Source organism: Aquarana catesbeiana, linkage group LG13, assembly GCF_042186555.1.
Source record: "Aquarana catesbeiana isolate 2022-GZ linkage group LG13, ASM4218655v1, whole genome shotgun sequence".
NCBI lineage: Eukaryota > Metazoa > Chordata > Amphibia > Anura > Ranidae > Aquarana > Aquarana catesbeiana.
In genome coordinates this window covers 74,645,093-74,669,977 of record NC_133336.1, presented here as the reverse complement: position 1 = coordinate 74,669,977, position 24,885 = coordinate 74,645,093, and positions in this window count along the sequence as shown.

Here is a 24,885-nt window from a genome sequence, read left to right as displayed (position 1 = left end):
AACAATGTAGGTAACATTAGCATAGGTAGCCCAGAGATAATACACTAGACCTCTTTAATACAATGTTGGAAATAACTTTTTCAGATGGACTGTACTTCCCCTTTGCAATCAAAAACATTCAGAGTCAGATTTTCTGGAATGTTTGAATCTGTTTCCTTGCTATGAGGCAGCACAAATTGTCCGAATTAGTTCTTCCTTCATACACATGGAAATAAGACCAGCTGCTGGGGGAATTTGCCCAGGTTCACAGAGAAAGCTGACTATGCACAATGAGTTGAGATGAATATAAAATTAGTTTAAGGTGTAAATCCTTCCCCACTGGACACAAGTAGCATTGTGTCAATTAAAAACATGAGACAGAGCCAAGATAAGTATGTTTTTGAAGAATACTGGTTTCCAACCTGCAGAATATATGTAAAAGGGTGAGGGGAGAGTGGCGCTCCCTAAGGTGATGGGGACAAAGGTCCCTACATAGACACAGTATATGTGTACTAATCCCAAATGTGAATATACTAACACCCACCTAAACCAAGATGAGTCTAAGTAAATTGATAAACAGAATGTGTTGAAACCGTGTAACAGTGTATATGTGTGCCAATATCAAAGCATCTCCTGCATCAGTGGTAAAAAATATATAATATAATGGGTGCACCACCTGCCATAAAATGGGGGTCTCACACACAGAAATACCCCGCTAGCAGTAAAGTGACATTGATGTAAAATCAAAACATATGGTAATTATCCAAATCAAACATACAAAAATATATATAAATTAAATATGTAAACAGTCCCTATGTTGTAAAGGTGAAGCTCCAGAAGGGCAAATTATACATATAAAAAAATGTGTACAAAAATATCAAAAAATATATAATAAAGAAAAAAAGGTGTGACTCCAAAAATGGCAATAATGTTCAACCAAAAAAAATGTTCATGCAAAAAATATAAATGTTCATACAAAAAACATCTAAGTGACTCTTGTGCTCCAAGAAACATCCAGCGACTCCTGTGATCCCCCTCAAGGGTCCCCACTCACCAGCTCCTGGCACCCCTACAGGGGTAGAAGGCGTGTATCTTTAAAGGTGGATGAACTCCTATCCTGGATGGGATATCACCGCGGATCCTGTGTTAAGCGCGACCTCCAACACTGTAACTAGGAAGTGTCTCTACACTTAAGACAGGGCTTAAGTTAAGTTAAAGACAGGGCTCCCATAGTGCAGCAGTATAAAAACTTTTATTTTAAAACAATAAAAGCAATGCTTCCCACCAGGGGAAGAACCACACACTACAGCTATGGTCCAAAAATTAGCAGTGTCCAGGGAGCGAACGGCTCTCAGCGTGCGCCTCAGCTGCGCTCCAAGCTCCCTGTCACTAAGCTGGGTATGACGTAAGTGCGTAGCTCTGTCTTACGCGTTTCATCATCGACATTATCAAAGGTGTAAATCCTTCCCGACTGGACACAAGTAGCATTGTGCCAATTAAAAACATGAGACAGAGCCAAGATAAGTATGTTTTTGAAGAATACTGGTTTCCAACCTGCAGAATATATCATTGTTTTGGGGTACGAAAGTCAAAGAAATTGTAAAAAACATATTTGATAAAGGCTGTGGTCAAATTTTCATTAAAGGGGTGCCTGAAGGTATTTGTAGCTGTATTATTTTACTTAAAGGGGTTGTAAACCCTCACGGATTTTCACCTCCATGCATTGAGGTAAATAACCCCTTGTGAAGCACCAGCCCCCCAGAGCCCCTCTTTGACTTACCTGAGCCCAATCGTTCCTGCGCTGGGGACGAGCACACCGACTCCAGCCGGTGTCTTGGGTCCTGATTGGATAGATTAATAGCAGAGCAGCCATTAGCTCCCGCTGCTGTCAATCAAATCCAATAATGCGGGAGCTGGGGGCGGAGCCGAGTCCTGCTGTCTGTCAATGGATGCAGCAGCAGAACAAGGGAGCGCGCCCGCACGGGTGCACCAAGGGACAATGCTTCTCTGACGGGGCAATCGAGAAGAGGAGGAGCGCCACTTGGGGACCCCAGAATAGGAGGATCGGGGCCACTCTGAGCATATCCAACTGCACAGAGGAGGTAAGTATGACATGTTTGTTTTTTTTTGTTTTTTTAAACTGAACCTTTAGTTAACCTTTAATTAAAGTATGTACTATTTATAAATAGCAAAACATTTATTTAGTGTCCCTTAGTGAATAAAAGTACCTCAAGTAATCCCCTTGTGTTCCCCATTCCATTCATGCACATCCCCTAAACATATTATCCAAACAAGATTTATGTATTGGAATGACTAGAAATACTTAAAGTATTATTAAACCCTCAACATTTTTAAGTTTAACACATTGAGCACAATAACATACACATAAACTATGACTTAAATTTCTTACCCCAGCACTTGCAGCATGAAACTCTCAATGCTGCTGGCTCCTGTTCTTTCAGTGCTGCTTCCCTGAACTTTCAGTCTTCACAGGAAAAATTTAACAGTGGAGAGTACAGTGTCTAGCCAGTCTGTTAGCTTGGAGAAAGGGAGTGCCTTACCATCCTAGGCTATGAGTCTGTGTGTTTTTGTTGATGCCCACTAGGGATGAGCTTCGTGTTCGAGTCGAACCCATGTTCGTCTCGAACATCGTCTGTTCGCCGTTCGCAGAATTGCAATGATATGGGCCGTTCGCACCAAATTCGTGTGGCGCGTCATGGCTCATAATTCACCGCGGCATCGCAGTGCATTGCTGGCTGATGATTGGCCAAGCATGCACTATGACCCGCATGCTTGGCCAATCACAGCGCCGTCTGAACAGAGAGCCGTAATTGGCCAAAGCCAAAGAGGCTTTGGCAAATTATGGCTCAGGGGATTTAGTACACGGCCCACACTATATAAGGCCCCCTGCACGGCGGCCCTGTGTAGTGTGTGTTCCGGCGTTGAGAGAGAGATAGATAGAAAGAGAGACAGTGTCATTTGATTTAAGTTAGATAGATTAGGCAGGACAGTCAGTGAGTTAGCTGCACTTACAGTGTATTGTGTATATATATGCATCCCAAGTGTTGTGTATTTATATATATATACACTGTATTCAGTTTAGCTAGATCCATTCCTGTTATCTTGCTACTGACAGGCAGGCTTGTGTTGTTACAGTATTTACAGCTACCTGAAGAAAAGTGCTGGTGTTCTTTTGATCCTATTAGTACCACAGTCAGGCAGCTAGACTATTTACAGTTAGTGTAGTGCGTCCTCCTCACAGTGTTCAGTTAAAGCTACAAGTTAGTTTAGTGAGACCTCTGCACAGTGTTCAGCTAAAGCTACAAGTTAGTGTAGTGCGTCCTCCTCACAGTGTTCAGCTAAAGCTACAAGTTAGTGTAGTGCACAGTGTTCAGCTAAAGCTACAAGTTAGTGTAGTGCGTCCTCCTCACAGTGTTCAGCTAAAGCTACAAGTTAGTGTAGTGCGTCCTCCTCACAGTGTTCAGCTAAAACTACAAGTTAGTGTAGTGCGACCTCTGCACAGTGTTCAGCTAAAGCTACAAGTTAGTGTAGTGCGTCCTCCTCACAGTGTTCAGCTAAAACTACAAGTTAGTGTAGTGCGACCTCTGCACAGTGTTCAGCTAAAGCTACAAGTTAGTGTAGTGCGCCCTCCTCACAGTGTTCAGCTAAAACTACAAGTTAGTGTAGTGCGACCTCTGCACAGTGTTCAGCTAAATAAGCTACAAGTTAGTGTAGTGCGTCCTCCTCACAGTGTTCAGCTAAAACTACAAGTTAGTGTAGTGTGACCTCTGCACGGTGTTCAGCTAAAGCTACAAGTTAGTGTAGTGCGTCCTCCTCACAGTGTTCAGCTAAAGCTACAAGTTAGTGTAGTGCACAGTGTTCAGCTAAAGCTACAAGTTAGTGTAGTGCGTCCTCTGAACAGTGTTCAGCTAAAGCTACAAGTTAGTGTAATGCGTCCTCCTCACAGTGTTCAGCTAAAACTACAAGTTAGTGTAGTGCGACCTCTGCACAGTGTTCAGCTAAAGCTACCTGTAGAAGGTTGGTGGTGTTTTCCTGATGCTATCACTACTGCAGGCAGCTAAATAAGCTACAAGTTAGTGTAGTGCGTCCTCCTCACAGTGTTCAGCTAAAACTACAAGTTAGTGTAGTGCGACCTCTGCACAGTGTTCAGCTAAAGCCACAAGTTAGTGTAGTGCGTCCTCCTCACAGTGTTCAGCTAAAGCTACAAGTTAGTGTAGTGCACAGTGCTCAGCTAAAGCTACAAGTTAGTGTAGTGCGTCCTCTGAACAGTGTTCAGCTAAAGCTACAAGTTAGTGTAGTGCGTCCTCCTCACAGTATTCAGCTAAACCTACAAGTTAGTGTAGTGCGACCTCTGCACAGTGTTCAGCTAAAGCTACCTGTAGAAGGTTGGTGGTGTTTTCCTGATCCTATCACTACCGCAGGCAGCTAAATAAGCTACAAGTTAGTTTTTTGCGAGCTCTGCACAGTGTTCAGCTAAAGCTACCTGTAGAAGGTTGGTGGTGTTTTCCTGATCCTATCACTACCGCAGGCAGCTAAATAAGCTACAAGTTAGTGTAGTGCGTCCTCCTCACAGTGTTCGGCTAAAACTACAAGTTAGTGTAGTGCGACCTCTGCACAGTGTTCAGCTAAAGCTACAAGTTAGTGTAGTGTGTCCTCTGAACAGTGTTCAGCTAAAGCTACAAGTTAGTGTAGTGCACAGTGTTCAGCTAAAGCTACAAGTTAGTGTAGTGCGTCCTCCTCACAGTGTTAAGCTAAAGGTACAAGTTAGTGTAGTGCGTCCTCCTCACAGTGTTCAACTAAAACTACAAGTTAGTGTAGTGCGACCTTTGCACAGTGTTCAGCTAAAGCTACCTGTAGAAGGTTGGTGGTGTTTTCCTGATACTATCACTACCGCAGGCAGCTAAATAAGCTACAAGTTAGTTTTTTGCGAGCTCTGCACAGTGTTCAGCTAAAGCTACCTGTAGAAGGTTGGTGGTGTTTTCCTTGGCCTTTTTTTCGGCAGCTGGCTGTGTTGAGCCGCAACATGCGGAAGAATTGGTTGAGTGGATGACCAAGCCGTCCTCATCCTCCTCATCCTCTCTTACTAATGCTCAGGGTACTTTGTCAGGCAAAGCAGCTGCCAACGCGGCCTCTTCCCTCGGCTCAATGGCATCAGTGACTCCTTCCCTAGCCCCACCATGTCCTCCTGAGGAGTCCCTCGAACTGTTTGACCACAGTGTTGGGTACATGCTCCAGGAGGATGCCCAGCATTTAGAAGGCTCTGATGATGATACTGAGCTAGATGAAGGCAGTAACGTGAGCACGGACAGAGGGGGTGCCCAAGAAGGACAGCAATCTGGCAGTCATGCTCCCCCTGCTGCAGCATACTGCCAGGTTTGCTCCAGTGATGAGGAGGGAGGGGATGATGAGGTCACTGACTCAACGTGGTTGCCTGATAGGAGAGAGGAGGAGGAGGAGGAGGCACATCACCAATGAGGCAGGATGCCCACCAGGGGCCAGCCTAAGGGCAGCACACTGACTGAATCACACTGCAAAGCTCCGCATGTGCAGGGCGCTGCTGTCTCTGCGCGTTATTCTAAAAGTTCTTTGGCGTGGGCCTTTTTTGAGACGAGTGCATCAGATCGCACCGCTGCTATTTGCAACATATGTCTCAAGCGTATCTCGCGAGCCAAACCATCTCCCGCTTGGGCACCACATGCTTGACCAGACATATGTTGACCTGCCATGCAGTTCTTTGGCAAGTGTATCTAAAAGACCCACACCAAAGAACAAAGAGGACCTCTCCTTGCTCCTCATCAGCTGAGATCTCCAACCCCACTATACCTTCAGTCCTCTCTGAGACCTCCACTGAGAGGAATGAAGGTGTAGAATTAGGTGTGTCACAGCCAAGTACTTGTGGGCAATCTGCTTTCAGTACACCGAAGTCAGATTGTACCAGGCAAATTTCCCTGCCCCAGCTGCTGCACCGCCGAAAGAAGTTCGCTCCCAGCCATCCACATGCCCAGCGGTTGAATGCTAGCTTGGCAAAATTGCTAGCACTTCAACTGCTACCTTTTCAGTTGGCAGACTCTGCCCCCTTCTGTGAGTTTGTGGAATGTGCGGTTCCTCAGTGGCAGGTACCCAAACGCCACTTTTTCTCACGGAAGGCGATTCCGGCTCTCTACCGGCATGTGGAAGGCAATGTCTTGGCCTCGCTGGACAGGGCGATCAGTGGTAAGGTGTATATTACTGCTGACTCATGGTCCAGCAGGCATGGACAGGGACGTTACCTAAGTTTCATGGCCCATTCGGTCACTTTGCTGGTAGCTGGGAAGGATGCAGGACAAGGTGCAGTAGTGTTGGAGGTTGTTCCACCACCATGCCTCCAAAATGCCACTACTAATGATTGTGACACACCTCTCTCCTCCACCCCCTCCTCTTCTTCTTCCTCCGTGATCTCTTCCTGTACTTTGTCCTCGGAACCAGCGGTGCTCCTTAGGCATTCAAGGGGCTACGCAAGTACGCAGGCCAAAAGATGCCATGCGGTGCTTGAGCTGGTGTGCTTGGGGGACAGGAGCCACACTGGGGCAGAGGTTCTGTCAGCTCTGCAGGGGCAGGTTCAGAGGTGGTTGACGCCAAGCCAACTTAAGGCAGGAATGGTGGTTTGTGACAATGGCACCAACCTCCTCTCCACCCTCCGACAGGGACAACTGACCCATGTGCCCTGTTTGGCTCACGTCCTTAACTTGGTGATGCAGTGGTTGTTGGGCAGGTACCCAGGCTTACAGGATGTCCTGAGGCAGGCCAGGAAAGTCTGTGTGCATTTCCACTGGTCATATAATGCCAGTGCTCGGCAGACCTCCAAAAGGAGTTTAACCTACCCAAGAACCGCCTAATCTGTGACATGCCCACCAGGTGGAACTCAACGTTGGCCATGCTGCAGTAGCTGCACACGCAGCAGAGGTCCATCAATGATTATCTGTGCGACTATGGCACCAGGACAGGGTCAGGGGAGCTTGTTCCCACCGAAAATCCTCTGGCTTACTGGGTCTTGAGGATGGCTCCCTGGCCAGAGCTTGCACAGTATGCAATTGAGCTACTGGCCTGTCCTGCATCCAGCGTTCTTTCGGAACGCACATTCAGTGCTGCTGGAGGCTTTGTAACCGATCACAGGGTGCGTCTGTCCACCGACTCGGTCGATCGACTGACCTTCATAAAAATGAATCAGTCTTGGATCACCACCAGCTACCAAGCACCTGATGCTGATGTAACCGAATATTTTTTTTTAAATGTCAGAATTCTTCAAAGACTGCCTATGCTGATGCTGAGTGACTATCCTGTTATGCTGCGTAATTATCCTCTTCCTCCTCAATGATCATGCTGATAGCTTGTAAGAACATTTTTGGTTCTTGGCGCCACCCCCAGTGCCTAAGCCCCAATTTTTAAGCCCCTGTTTAACAGGGGCATGTAATTACAATTTTTGATGCAATTCTTTGCAGCAGGGCTAGTTCCTGCGTTCCAACTAGAGTATCTGTGAGGGGTTTCAGTGTTGTGGCACCAGCACCAGTGACTAAGGCCCAATTTTTCAGCCCCTGTTTAACAGGGGCGTGTAATTACAATTTTTGATGCAATACTTTGCAGCAGGGCTAGTTCCTGCGTTCCAACTAAAGTATCTGTGAGGGGTTGCAGTGTTGTGGCACCAGCACCAGTGCCTAAGGCCCAATTTTTCAGCCCCTGTTTAACAGGGGCGTGTAATTACAATTTTTGATGCAATTCTTTTGCAGTAGGGCTTGTTCCTGCATTCCAACTAGAGTATCTGTGAGGGGTTGCAGTGTTGTGGCACCAGCACCAGTGCCTAAGGCCCAATTTTTCAGCCCCTGTTCAACAGGGACATGTAATTACAATTCTTGATCTAATATTTCACAGCAGGGCCCGTTCCAGCGCCCACTAATAGTAACTGTCAGGACTTACAGTGTTGTGGCACCAGCACCACCACCACCATCACCAAAGGCCCAATTTTTCTGGCCCTGTTCAACAAGGGCATGTAATTACAATTCTTGATCTAATATTTCACAGCAGGGCCCTGTGAGGGCTTACAGCGTTGAGGCCACAACAACACCTAAGGCCCAAATTTCTGCTGAGTATTAAGGGCAGGCCCCTACTTTCAAACATCCAACTTACAAAGGACTCCTACTTGCAAACGGAAGGAGACAACAGGAAGTGAGATGAAATCTACCCCATAGGAAGGGAAATTCTCTCCTGTAAGAGTTAATATGGGAAAAACTTTTCTCCTTTCCACTGATGCTTTATCACCAATCCTTGTTTCACTAAAAACCCCAAATTTTCAAAAAACATTTGTCATTTGGACAAAAAGTGAGGTAAAAACTTCTGAAGAGGAGCACAGACAGCAAAACAAATGTCACAGGGGTGATAACCCTTCCCTATGTTTTCCAAAAAGCTTAAAAACAGATTTTTTGGCTGGAGCTACACTTTAAAAATGTACCAGTTCAAAATTACAAACAGATTCTACTTAACAACAAACCTACAGTCCCTGTCTTGTTTGCACCGCCTGTATACTGCTGTTCAGAGTATATAGGACCTGGGGGCCCCACGCCTTTCCTTTTTTTAATTTGGGTGCGGGTTCCCCTTAATATCCATACAGGACCCAAAGGGCCTGGTAATGGACTGGAGGGTACCCATGCCATTTGTCTCACTGATTTTCATCCATATTGCCAGGACCTGACATTACATTAAAGCCGCAAGCAGTTTTAAATGACTTTTTTTCCTTTAAAAATGTCATTTTGTGCAGGGACTGTTCTAAGCACAGGAAACACGCGCCACTTTACAGGCATACTATAGACACCCCCCAGGTACGATATTTAAAGGAATATTTCACTTTTTTTTTTTTTTTTTACTTTAAGCATCATTAAAATCACTGCTCCCGAAAAAACTGGCATTTTTAAAAGTTTTTTTTGCATTGATACATGTCCCCTGGAGCAGGAACCGGGTCCCCAAACCATTTTTAGGACAATACCATGAAAATTAGTCTTTAAAATGAGCACTTTTGATTTTGACTTTTGAACGCTTGAGTCCCATAGACGTCAATGGGGTTCTAACGTTCGTGCAAATTTTCGGTCCGTTCGCAGGTTCTGGTGCGAACCGAACCGGGGGGTGTTCGGCTTATCCCTAATGCCCACATAGTGAATGATTTACTCAAGAGGTATATGCTGTTTGCCTTGTAAGGAAACTTGCACTTTGCAGTGCAATTTGTTCCAGAGATTAGTGAATGAGGTGAAGTTTCACCTTGCAAAGAATACCCAATCATGTGCAAGTAAAATAAAAAAAAACTGCATTTTTGCTTTTTACATGATTGCTTGCTTTGCTTTCAATTATGTGGATCAAGATTTCTGCCTTTCTGCAGGTTTGTTCAGAGTCAGTGACTATAGTATTGAGGGCAGACACAGCCAGGTAATAAATAGCCAGCAATGACACCTTAAAGTGTAAGTTCACCTTTTCAGAAAATCTGTAAGGTGAACAATAAGTGTGCGCAGCCTATTGCATTAGGGTGTGCACCCTAAAGCTCAAACACACATGCATGTGTGTGTGTCTACATATATATGACCCCTGCAAATTGATCTCTCTGCTGGGACAGTGAAAGAGAAGAGCATAGACACTTCTTTTATGGCAATAAAACGAAGGATTCGCCCCAGGACTTTAAATAAAGTGGGTACCGTTTCCGTTGCAAAAACGGTACCCACTTCATTTAAAGTCCCGGAGCAAATCCTTAGTTTTATTATGTTACAGGGATGGAAGTGGAAGTGTGTTACTGGGGACACCAGACCTTTCCCCTTTCTTCTTTTATGGCAGAGCCGGTAAGAGGTAGATCTTTCACATGTTCCTGCTGCTACACAGAGCGATAATACTAATGCGCATGGGGTGATTAGGGTGTGCCTGGGCACACCCGGCACACCCTGTGCGCACGCCTATGAGGTGAACTTACATTGGACCCCCTGGTCCCGCTGACCTGGAGTCCCATGATCACCCACTGTGAGACATCAAATAGCCACTTTACCGGTCTGGGGATTTCTCTCCTCTTCTGCAGCGCTGACGGGACGGGATAGGCGTGTTCTGATTGGTCAGCACCATCCATGTGATGGTGACGACCAAATAGAATGCCTCCTATCCATACACGCAGAGAGGTACGTTTAGGAGATTATGCCACAGGCATTTCAAATACCCGGAGCGGTAAAGCATCTATCCGATGTCTCACAGCAGGTGATCGCTGGACTCCAGGTCAGCAGGACTGGGGGGATGAGGAAGGGGGTGCAGTTTAAGTTCACCTTTTCTGTACCCTTTACTATTTCTCTCAGTACAGATTTTCTTTCAGCCAGTACTTCAACATAACAGCCACTCAAGTAACTTTTTCGGTTACAAATTAGTAATTATACCCTTTTCTGTGTCATGACAGATTTACCTAAAGCCCAATTCCAAACAAAAATTCTATTATATTTTAGATAGAGTGAGGATTGGTAAGAAATTCTGGCAATGCTTTTGTTACTGTCAGTGAGTTCCTTTTCCAGTAATAACTACATTCTCTATTTGTTAAATTAAAAAATTGCAGCACTCACAAAGAATAAATGAAAGAAAAAATTAACTCAATAATGAAAAAGTCCAATCTACAATGCAATGTCCATAAGTGTTTCCAAAATTAAGTGATATATCTTCCCCAAATATGAAAACCAGAAGAAGTGGTAACTCACCAGAGACAGGTGCTGTCTCACTCAAGAGAACAGCAAACAAGCTTTATCCAGTTGAATATTGGTGTAATCATCAGCAACAGTTCTCAAGTGGTGTCACCTTCTCAGGGTCACGTGGTATTACAGCAAACGATAACATGAAAATAAAATGATTATATAGTGTAGTAGTTAATACACACTATAAAAATACAACACCCATGATGTAAAAATTTGTGATCTACACTGCCTTCCCCACATGCAGTACAAACTCACCAAAAGGCATGTGCTGTCATGCAATATACAACTAACACACGCTGCAGGGATGGATGAATGGAAGCTCCAACAGTGATCACCATTTTCTCTGTTAGGGATCTTTTCTTCAGAGCACTTTAGGGGACAATTCAAGATACCACCACCACGAGAACAAGTGTGACGTCATGTAGACAGCTCCACCCAATATGTTTCACAGCCGATGTGCCTCCTCAGGGGCCTCCCTAATTTTATATTTCTTATTTGTTGTATGGGAAGTAAGGCAAAATCTCCCCAATTAAATCACAGACAGAAATAAAAACTGGGCAGACATTTTATTTTTTTTTTTTACTCATTCCAAAACTGAAAAAAACATGCTGGAATTAGGCTTTAAATTTTAGATGATGGCTGCGTTCTAAAGGGGAAGTTCAGGGTTTGCAAAAAAAAGTATACTTACCTACACATGCGCATCTGTCCTCCGCTGCCTCTGCACTGTGAACTGAGTTATCAAACACCACAAATTGCTTAACTCTCCCCTCTGCTCTGGTTAGAACGCTGGTGACTGTCAATTACTGGCTCTCTGCTCTGGTCCTCCAGCACTTAGTGGAGCGCTGGGCTAGGGAAGCATCCACCCAGGATCACTCAGATGACACAGCCTCTAAGCTGCGCCTCGGGCAGACTGAACCAGCTGCTAGTCCAGGCATCTGGGTTGATCCTGACTGTAAAGGCTGTTTTTTTCCCCCAGCCTGGATTGGCTGAGTAATGTCAGCCGACAGCGGGCTTTACCTCATATTTCTCCTTTAACCAGACATTTGTTGGGAGTTATGGTAATGTTGATTGTGTACCACAGTTTCTATCATTGTTTCCTTTTGTCCCTCTCTGACTAAAGTTTTATTTTTATCTGTTAGTGCCCTACACCTCTTTGGATGCATTCTCTGTTAATGTTGTCTTTCGTTTTTCCCCCGTGATATAATTGGAAATAAATAACAGGAGCCACCAAGAGTTTCACTGTGCCAGAATTGGGAGGTGAGATCTAGGAGAACGTCCTAGCAGTGGGCCCTAACTGCAGCTCTTGATCTCCTGTCCACACCAGAAAGTGAAGCACCAATGTGACAGTGGAGTCAGATAAGATAAAGACAGCTTAAGGAGCTTTTTATGGTGAATTAGATGTGCCTAGAGAGCTTCAGTTCTAATATAAAAAAGTACCAGTGGCATGGCTGTTTTAAACATCATATGCTATGAGCAAACTGTGTATTCTGTGCTTTACACCTTTTTCTTCAACTAAGTATTTCAGGTACCGTATTTTCATGATTCTGATAAGGAAATACTGCAGGCAATCATTGTTTCATTGTTTTACCTTTGCTGTGTTTTTATGGTAAATTATTTCACATCACATATAATTTCATTTAGAAGGCTAAACAAATTGATTTGTAGTCCCTAAGAAATTGTAAATATGTATTACTTGTTTATAGCTTAGTATTGTAAGATGTATGTACAAAGCAGACAATGTATTTACAGTGCAGAGAATATTGTCCTGAAATGACTTCATGGCATACAAGTTTATGGAGGTTATTATTTAGAAAAGCATTAATTTATGTTGTGTCATTAATTTATGTTGCGTTATGATTCTAATTTTCTTGACCACTCTGTTTAATAGATGATGTTTATTCACTGCTGTCTGGTCGCATACACTGACATGCTAGATCTATATGTTGTATACATGTATAATGCTATAACAGTACCGCACTAATTAAATTGTGCAAAATGAAATTCAAAATGAGTAAAATGAATAATAACTATATAACAGTGATAAATAAAAAGGCGTTATTATGGTAGTAAAAAGTCCATCCACGTGCAAGACCACGTCACAACATGGTGAATGAAACCTTCAATCAAAAAACCCACTATTTATTTTATTTATTTATTTCAGGTACTTATATAGCGCCGTCAATTTACGCAGCGCTTTACATATACATTGTACATTCACATCAGTCCCTACCCTCAAGGAGCTTACAATCTAAGGTCCCTAACTGAAAATGAAGAACTCCAAAATTAACTTTGGAACTCACAGTGGATTTTTTGATTGAAGATTTCATTCACCATGTTGTAATGTGGACTTGCACGTGAATGGACTATTTACTAGCATCATAATAACTATAATAATGTCTAATGTTTAAGGGATTAACGTTTTTTTTTGTTACTATTATATTAGTTGATATTCATGTTATATGATCATTTAAAATTATATTTTGCACAATTTGATTAAAGGGGCACTGTTGAAATATTATAGTTTTTTTTTTTTTTTTAATTTGGTAGCTTTGAGTGCAACAGCTATTCTTTATTTTTATGCATATATATTTTACATATACTTTTCAAATTTTTTTCACATTACACACTTACAGGTGAGTGCGAAAATATTTTAGTTTGAATGTTGTAGAAATGGTATTCATTACTTTTGAATACTATGTTTCTTATCAGGTTAGAGTGGGGGGGCATGTGTTTTGATTTATTTTTATTGTATTGTAGTGCTACCCCCTAACGAGCTGCTGGAGATTAGACAGGCCATTTAGTACACAGTGCCAAGGCAGACAGGCGCACAGCAATGGTCTTAGCACTCAGAAATCAGTCTAGGGGATGTCATTTTGTAATTTATTGCTGAATAAAACTCATGACAGAAAAGGGTAGCAAGATGTGGGATACTCCAAAATGCTTAACACAGCTTGAGGAAGACACTTCTTGGTCAGTAGCAGTAATACAGAGACAAATTGACTAGTACGATCTGTGGCTGCACAGCTGGAGACCATCCCAGATAGCAAGCAATTGTGCTGCAAGTTTGAAAATGACTTGCTAAGCTATTGCTAGACTTGCTAGGCTTCACAATTTTACTGCACAATTGCAGCAAGTCGGCATTGCATGACTCCAGATCAACTTTCTTTGCAAACATTCTGCAAATCTGCTGTAAGTTCTGGTTGTTATGTTGTGCAATAGTCATCCCACCACAGGGGTCACTGTGGCTAAATTTTCATGCTCTAGACTTGCAGAGCTCTTGCTGTAGACTTACCACTGCAATGTTGCTCTTGCTAGAGACTTGCCACCCAAATTTGCTACAAATGGGAAAAGTGTCAACTAGAGCTTGTGCTTCAAGTGCTCCGCAAGCTTACAACTTGCCAGTGCAAATGTGCAGCAACTTAACAGACTTACAATTCAACACTGTCACACTTCTGGGTGCAGAAGCACATAGCACGAGTAATCAAAGACGTGGACAGTCTATGGGTGCACAGCTGAAGACAATGTAGTAGTATGTAGCATAGAGGCTGTACTCACAAAGCTCATAGTCCTTAGGCGCAGCCCCAGAAGAGATCTAGCATCCAGTCCAAGAGGGCTACAGGGGAAAGCAGCCCCCTGATGCTCACGGATAGTTTTCCATGCTGGGAAGAGAGCCCTCTGTTCAGTTTTACAGTCTAACAAAAATCCAACCACTATCTGGGCAACCCCCCCCCCCCAAGTATTTGCTAGGCCCTGTGAAATATTCAAACTGGACACTTAAATTCCCCCGTCCCAAGCTCTAGAAGCTTTTCTTAGAGGCAGGGAAGCAATCTTTTTTCAACCTCACCTACTATGTAACTATGGTTTTCCTCCTTTTTATTTCATGGTAACTGTATAGAGGATAAGTATACTCTGACTACGCAGGACTGTATCCAGGAGAAAGAGAGAGATATGCAGATATCTAGAAGAGGAGTAGATAAGGCATATGGGACCCTGTAGTGCGGTCTGATAAATGAAGTGAGCGGGCACTTCGTATAGAGGTGGTGGTTCACTGAACACTTTTGTGGATAATAATTTTTCTCATGTGTGGTACACAGCAGTGATGAACAGATGGACATCTTATGCACATTGAAGTAAGAGACAAAGACATTTTTTTTTTTTAGCTATTCTATTTGTGACAGTTTATCACTTTTTGGAATTATATGAATGAATAGCGCCGCACTGATACATTGATAATTTACAAGGGTTATACCCATTTGTTAGATTTTTTTTCGCCATCTGTGTCCCATTATGGGGATTTCCCCTCTCTTCCTGTCCCATCACCAAACAGGAAATGAGAGGACATCCCTGCAAATTAAGGGAAATCTATGGGGATCCCCAGGTCACCAGAACTATTGTCCCCATTGGAAGATTTGGGATCTTCTTTTACTTTCACTTTCAATGATAATGGTAAACGGGACAAATAGAGAGGGTGAATCTCCTTAACTGGGGCACAGACAGCAATAATAATTGACAGGTGTTCTAATCCTTCTTCATTCTCTGCAAAATTAAAGAAAATGTTTCGCCTTTAGTTATACTTTAAAAAAAAGCTGACTATAGTCTGTAATCCTGTAGAACTGGCTTACCCAGCTCAGTTCTTTCTATACTCCTTACCTTACAAATATCTAATCAACATATAAATCATTTAGCAAACACACATATTTTTACATTAATACTTTATTTTTGTGGAACAATTTGATTATATAATCATGCTGGAGAAAGTATGTACAAGTCTAGGATGATGATGTAACACGCTCCTAGTTACGCTGCTAAGTAAATTTTGTTTTTTGGCTTCTGCTGCCTCTAAGAAAAGCTTCCCTTTTCTTAGAGATCCAGTCCCTCCAACTGCTCCTTTCGGGGGACCGTTTGTGAAACTTCTGATGCACGCTGGGAGGGTTCGGTGTGAGGACGGTTCGCTGTGAGGACCCATCCGGTTGCCGGCCGAGATCCATACAGACCACAATCCAAGGGATTGGCGATTCCTGAGCTCCCATTCCACGTCATTTGTGACAAACTGCGCATGCGATTCCCTGTCGCTGACATGGGAATCCACAGGATCTGGTAAGAGGCTTTTTTGCACTTTCTCTGAATGATCCATTGGGACCCAGTTTCTTGGTTGGGAAGTCGCTGTATGATGCCAGGTGTTTTCTGACAACCATCAGACCATCACCACCCCTTGGAGTACTTACACCTCCTGTGCGGTTGGACATTCACATCCATCTATGGAAGTTTGTGTTTCAAGGCACCTGTGGTTAATTAGTGATTTCTTTACTGTTTCACCATTATAAAGACCTATGTTCCTTTGTACATGCGCTGCATTTTTCTATATGCCTATTTTGTTGTTTTTGTCAAACTGTATGCAGCAGCTTTTTATTTATTTCACTGGTTAGCGCGGTGTTTTCTATTTACCTAATAGATTGGTTTGGCAAGAACGATTCTTCGTGAATCCATGCTGATTACTGCTAATGATACCATTCTCGTTACTAAAATCTTGTATATAGTCTATCATCCCCTCCAAGAGCTTGCATACTATTGATGTTAGGCTAACTGGTCTGTAATTCCCAGAGATGTATTTTAGACCCTTTTTAAATATTGGTGCTACATTGGCTTTTCACCAATCACCTGGTACCATTCCAGTCAGTAGACTGTCAGTAAAAATTAGGAACAATGGTCTGGCAATTACTTGACTGAGTTCCCTAAGTATCCTCGGATGCAAGCCATCTGGTCCCAGTGATTTATTAATGTTAAGTTTCCCAATTCTAATTTTAATTCTGTCCTCTGTTAACCACAGAGGTGCTTCCTGTGATGTGTCATAAGGATAAACACTGCAGTTTTGGTTACTGAAGTCCCCCAATTCCCTTGTGAAGACTGAGGAGAAGAATAAATTCAATACCTTCACCATCTCCCCAACCTTTGTAACCAGATGTCCTTCCTCATTCTTTATGGGGCCACTGAGGAAGCCCAATAGGAGGACGTAATGCGTATAGGTGGGAGGAGCCGAGCCAGGGCCATCATACTGTCGATTTTCTAGCATCAGCGATAAGCTGATGATTTTATCTGCCTGTTTTTATTTGTTTGTGAGTATTTATCCTTTGGTGTTAATAAATGGTATACAGAGAGAACTATGGTTCTCACACTTTTTATTTCATGGTAACTGTATGGAGGATAAGTATACTCTGACCACTCAGGACTGTATCCAGGAGAAGGAGGAGAAATACGGAGATATCTAGAGGATAAGGCATATGAGACCCTGTAGTGGGGTCTGTTAAATGAGGTGAGTGAGCACTTTGTATAGAGGTGGTAGTTCATTGAACACTTTTGTGGATAATAATTTGTCACGCGTGATACACAGTGGTGATGAACAGGAGGCCATCTTATGCACATTGAATTAAAAGACAAAGAGAGACATTTTTATTTTTAGCTATTCTATTTGTGACTGTATCACTTTTTGGAATTATATGAATGAATAGCGCTACACTGATACATTGATAATTTACAAGGAGTGAGGTATGAGTTGTGGAAACACCAGGGCTTTTTTTCAGCAGGAACTAGGGGGAACTCAGTTCCACCACCTCTGGCTCAGGTCTTCTGCTCCCTGCTCACCACTATCACTTGGTAACACTGAAGTCCAGCTTCTGCATTTACAAGTGATAGCTTATCTGTCAGTAGCTCCCACAGGTCAGATCTCCTGCGCAGATCCCACTGAGTGCCGGACAGGGACAAGGGAGATACAGAACAAATAACCAGGGTTCAGTGCAGTCATGGGCAGGAGAGGGTGCGTGGTAGGCTGCACCCTCTGTGGTCTCCATTTTTTCCCTGGTGACCAGTTGCTGATGCTCCTACTGCATGATCTCCCTTGTAAGTGACTGTAGTATAATATAGTATGCTGGGAGGTACTACAGCCGGATAGGTGCTTCAGCTTGATATTGCAACAAAGGTAAGAAATATGACAGATGGTGGAGATTTTAAGAAGGGGGGAGAAGATGAGGGCAGTGGAGGGAGGGGTTGTATGCAGAGGGAAGAGCTACTATTTGATGCCATTTGTCAGGTATGTGTGTGTGGCGGGCATGGTTGAGTTCCTGCACCTATTCTCTGAGAAAAAAAAGCCCTGGGAAACACTGAAAATTGCTATCGGCAGTTCGGCTGTGGCTTTTGAGAATTTGCTAATAACTCTTTAATGTTATACATTTTCTTCATATTTCACTGTATGTGGTTAGGTTGCGCTGTTTGTGTTACACTTTATTCACCTTTGCACAAGAGTCATAACCCTCCCTTGATCTATCCAAAATGGAAAAAAAAAGAAGTTTTGCCTATAGTTTTACTTTAAAGGGAAATTTTTTTGTATGGTTTTGAAACCTCTGTTGGGATATTATTGTTTTCTGTGGCACCCACATTTCCCTCCCTTTTTGTCCTTGTGACCAATGTTACTGGGACATAAAATGATGGGAGATCCAAAATGTTACAGGGATCAATTGAACAGGAATAGAGGGTAAATATTCCAATAGGGACCCATGTTCAGTGACAACTAAAAGAGGATTTCCTCTCACTTTGGAGAGATTTCCTCTCAATTCCTTGTGTGTAGCCAGGACAGAAAGTATAGAAAATCTTAATGACAGACAGACTGCAAAACAAAAAATAAAAAATGATATAAAATATAACCATTCTTTATTTTGACCAAATAAATGTTTTGTCTCTCTGGACTAACAGGTGACTGACATTGATGAGAGTTTTCAGAAAAGGGTGGCCAGGTGTACTTGAGGATGAAAAACTCATGCTGTGGGCAGGAAGACATATCTTCTGTATGCGTACTGTATATTTAAGCCAGTTTTACAAATTCTGCACCTTTAAATTGTATACCCAAACTTAGAAACTGTCTTCAGTTCATTTAGGTGCAATCTATCAATGTTAACAAATGCCTTCTGGTTCGAGGTAGACGTAGGTGGGAGCAATTTTATTGTGTTTGCTTTGAAAGCCTTACAAGTGTCTCCCACTGCTTCCTAATTAGGAGATGAACATGTCAACTGAAGCCTAATATCGAAATTGGAGACAATTTAAGAGAAAAAAATGGAGGTGCTTAACTAACTACGGTGTAACCTTTGTACATGAGCCTCAGCATAAAATACCCATTTATGGAGGGGAATATGGTGAGACTTCTTAGGCATCTGTAAAATGAAATCGAATCATCTCATTACTTCCAGGAAGGAAGGCTGCTTGCTGTCCTCTAATTAAATGTTGCCCGAGCTGCAGTGAGTTAATATGATAATAGAAAAGTTGAGGACAAGAAAATCTGCCTCAGTCACATAAAGGTTGTCGACCTGTGCTTAATTTATTAGATGTTTTTGCAGCCTCCAGGCAACATGTTTTATTCTAGTTAAAAAAAAAAAAAAACTTTCAGCAAAAGACTAGCTTGTCCAAGCAAAAATTAAAAACAAGAAAAATCTTTGCAAGTTAAGATATAAACACTTTAACTTTCTTTTATTACTGAGAAAATCACTGGTTTTCAATTTTCTTGGTTCAAATCATTGCAATGCATCCTATCAGATCCAGTCACTGCTTGGGTATACAGCCATAAGTGTTGAGTCTGCCACAGTGAAATAAATAATGGGGATAGAGGAAAGACAAAAAAAAGAAAAAAAAAAGCGCATACTTTTGATTTCAATTTCATTGGTCCATTTAGTATCCAGGCCCAACCATCGCAAAAAGCATGCAGATATTTCCAAATGTAAAAAAGGGAGGGCTTTCTTTTCCCATAATGGCAGAGAGTTAAAATCTCATTGATGAAGAATGGGAGAGACCTGATAAGATGAATTTACAGTAAAAGTTTTCTAAGCTTTATCTAATGAAGCTGGCTGATGCATGTTTAGGCGACACACTCGAAAGGAGTGGATGTGGCCCTCGAACATCTGGTGCGCAAGTGTCTTTGCCATTTAAAACTTTTAGGGGTCCTATGGATTGAAAAGTGGACTTAAGGCTGGTTCAAACCAGATGCAGTCCAATGTAAAAAATGCACGAACGGTGTTTACCATGAATTCCAATGGCCTACTTTACACCAAGTGCAGTGAGTTCAAGTACAGTTGACTAAAGTAGAACAAGTTGCTTTTTTTCTGTATGGAAAGTATCTGTAACATGGCAAAGCACCAGAACACTTCAAGAATGCACATGCAGAAAGATCTCTCCCACTCATAAATTGTGGGGACTTGTAGAGAATCTGTACTGTGGCAGATTTTTGCCTGTTGACCAGCAACACCGTTACCTGCGATGTTTAAAGAAGCATTAAGAAATGGCCTTTAATTCAAAGTGGAACCTGCAGGAGTGGGCATGGTTCTGGGGGACTTGAACCTGGCTGCTGACTTTTGGCGGGGGCTTCAATAGACCTAGTACCAGGTTTGGCGCATTCAGTCACAGCCATGAGAACTGCGTGGTTGCGCCACTGGAGGAAACTTACACAAAGCCCTTTGTAACATTCCCCACAATGGGAGGTTGTTTGGCAAAACACGGGACAGGAGAAACGTCCAAACTGTGGCCACAGTCTAATAAGAGGAAGCAGCCGTCTTTTCGCTCAAGTAGGTCAAACCTCAGAAGCGTTCAGGAGGCCAGGCTGCAAATTTACCAGACCATAGTGAAGGGGGCTCAAAGTTCCTTTTTACATGGAATGAAATACAGAGCAGGCTGCTAGACATTGAAGGTGTGCCGAACCAGTCTCTTCCAGTGGGAGCCAGAATAACCTCCTTTTGGAGGTTTGAGCGACAAACATTAAAGTTGTGTGTGTGTGTGTGTGTGTGTGTGTGTGTGTGTGTATATATATATATATACATATACATATATATATACCAACTCACTAAAATCGTATGTTAGTTTTCAGTTTCTCTCTCACAGATGTGCTACAAGTGGCTATGCCAATGAAAAAGACATCTGGGTGGGTGCAGTGTGGTGTGGCGGCAGTAACACACACTCAGTCCAGATGCAGTTGAAAGAGTACAACAGTGCACAACAAGCACGGTGGAAGGAGACCCAACCAGGAAACACAGATGACAGCAACATGTAGTAGAGCAGGTCTCAACCGAGCTGACAGCATCTCTTTTGAGGAGCAGAATGCAGGCTGGCCACTCCAAGCCCTGGTGGGGAGGCTTGCAGTTGAGTGGTGAATCCCTATGCATTTCCTACTTGTCTGGAACCTTTCCCTACCACTAATACTTTCCCCTGACAGACAGGTGACCCGTCCCTACACTACCCACAGGCTAGAATGCGCACCAAACTCAGGAGCCAAGATCTTAAATAGTCTGCCACATCTTAGATGGCCACTGGTGTCACATGAGTGGCCAGCATCTAACCGAATCACTGCCCCAATGACCCAGGAAACCATAGAGGAACCATGTTCCACTTGACTTCCTCTCTGGTTGAGCGCCACCTGCAGTGGTGAAAGTGAACTGCATCTGTTTACCGATTAGGTCCTCTGTTTTCACCCCTAGGTAACCTTCCCTGAGAAATGTCATGCAGCCATCACTGATGTGCATGTAAAAGTGACCCCCAAAAATACTGCAGAGGATCTTTAGTACTGAGATGCAATAAAAGATATAGAGTGGTTAAACCAAGTCATGTATTTAAAAAAATGGACATTGCTTTATGATGAACATTGCTTTAGCAAACTAAATGCCATTCAGTTAGGGTTTGTATCTACTTTAAACCCTTGCTATAATGGTGAACCTTACAAAGGTGTGAAGATATATGACATTGTTGAAATAAACCAAACTGGAAAGAACAATAAGACAACTGAATAAAGGAATATATCTTAGTAAGCTGGGCCAGTTACACATTTTTTGTAACCCAGTATTTTATCACGCTGATTTGATTTAGCTTTACAACAGATTTTGATGTCTTCTTGTCTATGCCACTCTGCTCTCAGAGGTCTGCTGTTCTCATATGCCACCGTTGCATGTTGATCTATACAGTGTTACTAATAAATCATTACTGACAAACATGTAGCCTTCTGATAATTTTGCTGTATTCCAACTATCCAGTGATGCTTCTGAATCAGCCTACACACATCAGAAGGTAGCCTTTAGGGAACAGCGGTGAGTCAGCAAACTTACTCATCTCGCTTGCTACTTCCAAATGGAGTCTATAACCACTTGAGTACAAGCCTATATATATTGCCATTTACTAATACATTACCAGACCATTTTTCTACTTTTTAGTGCTAGGATAGTTTAAATGACATTTACTTGGTCATGCAATAGTGTACCCACTACAGACAGATAGAGCTTTCTTTTGGTGGTTTTTAATAAGCCCCATGAGCTCTTTATTTTTTATTGTGTAATGGAAAAAAGACCAAACATTTAAAAAAAAAAACTGCTTCCATTTCTTTTTGTCATAAAACAGCAAATAAAATGCCACACCAGTATAAACACCTAGAAAATAACCCCTTTTTGGAAAGTAGACAAATCTAATTTGTCTACATAATTTTTTGCTAATGCAGAAACCTGCTGGTATTGTAGCAGTTGAAAAATGCAGCTTGATAATGGTGAACTACAGTAGGTACATTAAACATGCAGGTCATATACAGAGGCAGGAGGAAGCAAATGGGTTAATGTACAAGTCACATATGGTGTGGGGATGGAGATGAAGGGAGTGGAAGTAAAAATGGATCCCACAATCACAACCCTCAATATGCATCTGCTGTCTGTGATCTGGAACTAATAAATGTAGTTCCTCCTACCTCCCCTTCCTCTTTTGTAAGAGGAAGGGGCAGGCTCTTTAATGTAATTGTAGCACCCTGCTAGGTTGTACATAGTTTTTTTTTTTTTTTGTAGTGTAGGTAAATTGTTAGCCAATCCTGTGTGTTTTGAATCTGGGTCTGAGTGAGTAATCCAGGGAGGCTGAAATGACTCATCAGGCAACACCTCTGTTACCTCCCCCTACTTTCTGGAACTTACAGAAACTTCCAAAAGAAAGGGAGGGAGGTTAGGAAGAGCTGCCTGGAGCACTGACAAGGGCCCCAACCAATCCCTGGCCAAATGGGCTGGCAGGGGTATAGACCTCTTAAATACTCTGGGTCAGGCCAGCAGGGGCAGAGGAGAGATCGAGTGGAAGCTGGAGATGGAGTGCTGAGGAAGCTGTTGGAGGCCCTTGAGGGTAGCCCCCTAGTCTGGGAGGGTGGTGACCTCGGGCCTGAGAGCTTGGGTGCAGGAGGGATTCTCTGACAACACAAGGAGAAGACCTGTCCAGTGGCGTGGAAGCAGGTGTGAGTACAGGAGCCAGCAAGCACCTCTGGGAGATCTCCAGGGAGAAGAAAGCCAGTCTGGAGGACTGAGAGGCAGCCTGAGAGGACTGAGGAGTAGCAGTCTAAGATGGTTGTAGAGTCGGTCTGGGAGGACTGTGGAGAAATAGCCAGGGGGGCTTGTTTAAGGGGCAGCTGCAGCCAGGTGGCCTGGCAGTGCCTGAAGAGGTGGTGCTGGGATCAGTAGCCACAGGAGGGCAGTTGGACAATGGGATTTTCCTACACACCAAAGGGACTTGCGGTCCCTGCCTGTAGAGAGCTGCTACTGGATCTGTCTGAGCAAGATTTGTGCAGGAGGCAGAAGAGGAGTGTATATATGGACTGTAAATAACTGTAGTATAAGAGTGAGTCGCTACCTCCTCAAAACTAGATCAATCACAAAACCAAATAATCTTAAACGGTGATAGTGGTGCCACTCATTGGCAATCGTAAATATGCAACTAATATCTTAAATTGCAACAGTGATGGTGAGAACCTGCTATAATTGCAATCCATTTAGTACAGTAATATAATAGAGACTTATTATGGCAATGAACTAGAATGCAGCATAACTAAAAATCAACATAAATTACAGTGAACGTGGATACTTTGTGGCAAATGTGAAACAACAATTGTGCTAATATTGCAACCAGTCCATTCATAAAGTGAGCATAAACACAAGAAAAGGGTTCCCCTAGGTGGACTTTACCGGCACTTGCATAAAAAAGAAAAAAATATAAGTAAAGACTATAGTACATAATAAAAGAATATATATTTTATTCAATTGGAAAATACAAATATTAAAAACAAAGTGGATATCATGGGTAACAAAGCAGTACTACTTAGTAAACATAATGTACAATCAAGCAGTAAGCAATGATGAAAAGGAACCAGAAGACTCTTATCAAGCCTGACGCGTTTCGGGGTATTTAATATTTCTAGGGTCCTTCTTCAGGGGCATAGTTGAAAAGAGGGGTTCATCTAAATTAATTGAAAAAATGAAAAAATGAGAGTGTGTAGACAAAGGTCAAATGATGGAAGAGTTGTCACTAGATATCCAATAGAAGGTTTGAATGATCCATTGATCACCTACCTGGAAGAATTTTCAATAACTGCTTATGGAAGGGAGTCTAAAACGAAAAACCAATGTGAAAGAGCAGGGTGTGGAGGTGGGCAGTTATGATGTAACAGATATAGGTACTAATTCTTAGATGTAACAAGCTGCAAGAAGGTAGGCAGCAATCTCCATAAAGGAGTATGACACTGTGCCCATCCCGCCCGACCCGGGCGTGCGCAAGCCAGAGCGATATGCTGAGGTCACAGGAAGGCGCCCCTATAAAATGAAAAATTAAGGTACCTTAAAAAGAGTTCAATGTATGTGAATGAATGCAAAAATGGCAAACCAAAATTAGTATGAAAAAAATATATATTACAATAAAATGCCTGTTGTCAAATTTTCACATATAAGTAACATGCTGGTTAAAGCAGTGCAGCAGGAAAGGCACTGAATATAAATTCAAAAGAGATATAACTTACAGAAAACTGGGGTAATAGGAGTGTATATATATATGTGTCATAATTGTAAAACAGATGTGTGCATTATAAAGAAAATTAATAACTAGAAATATATATTGAAAATATATGTCAGGGGTAAGTACATCAATCGTAAAGAATTTTATGGTTAAAAAGCTGGAGTACTATAGAAAAGTTTGGCATAGTAGTATATAGCCAGTATGTAAAAGGCAAATGTGGTGCTAAAAAAGCCATATATATAAGTTCCCCATAGCCTGCAGGAAATGGAATAGAAGCCATGGCAGGTTAGGAAGTGGTAAAAAGGGCCAAAACAATGCAACCATATAG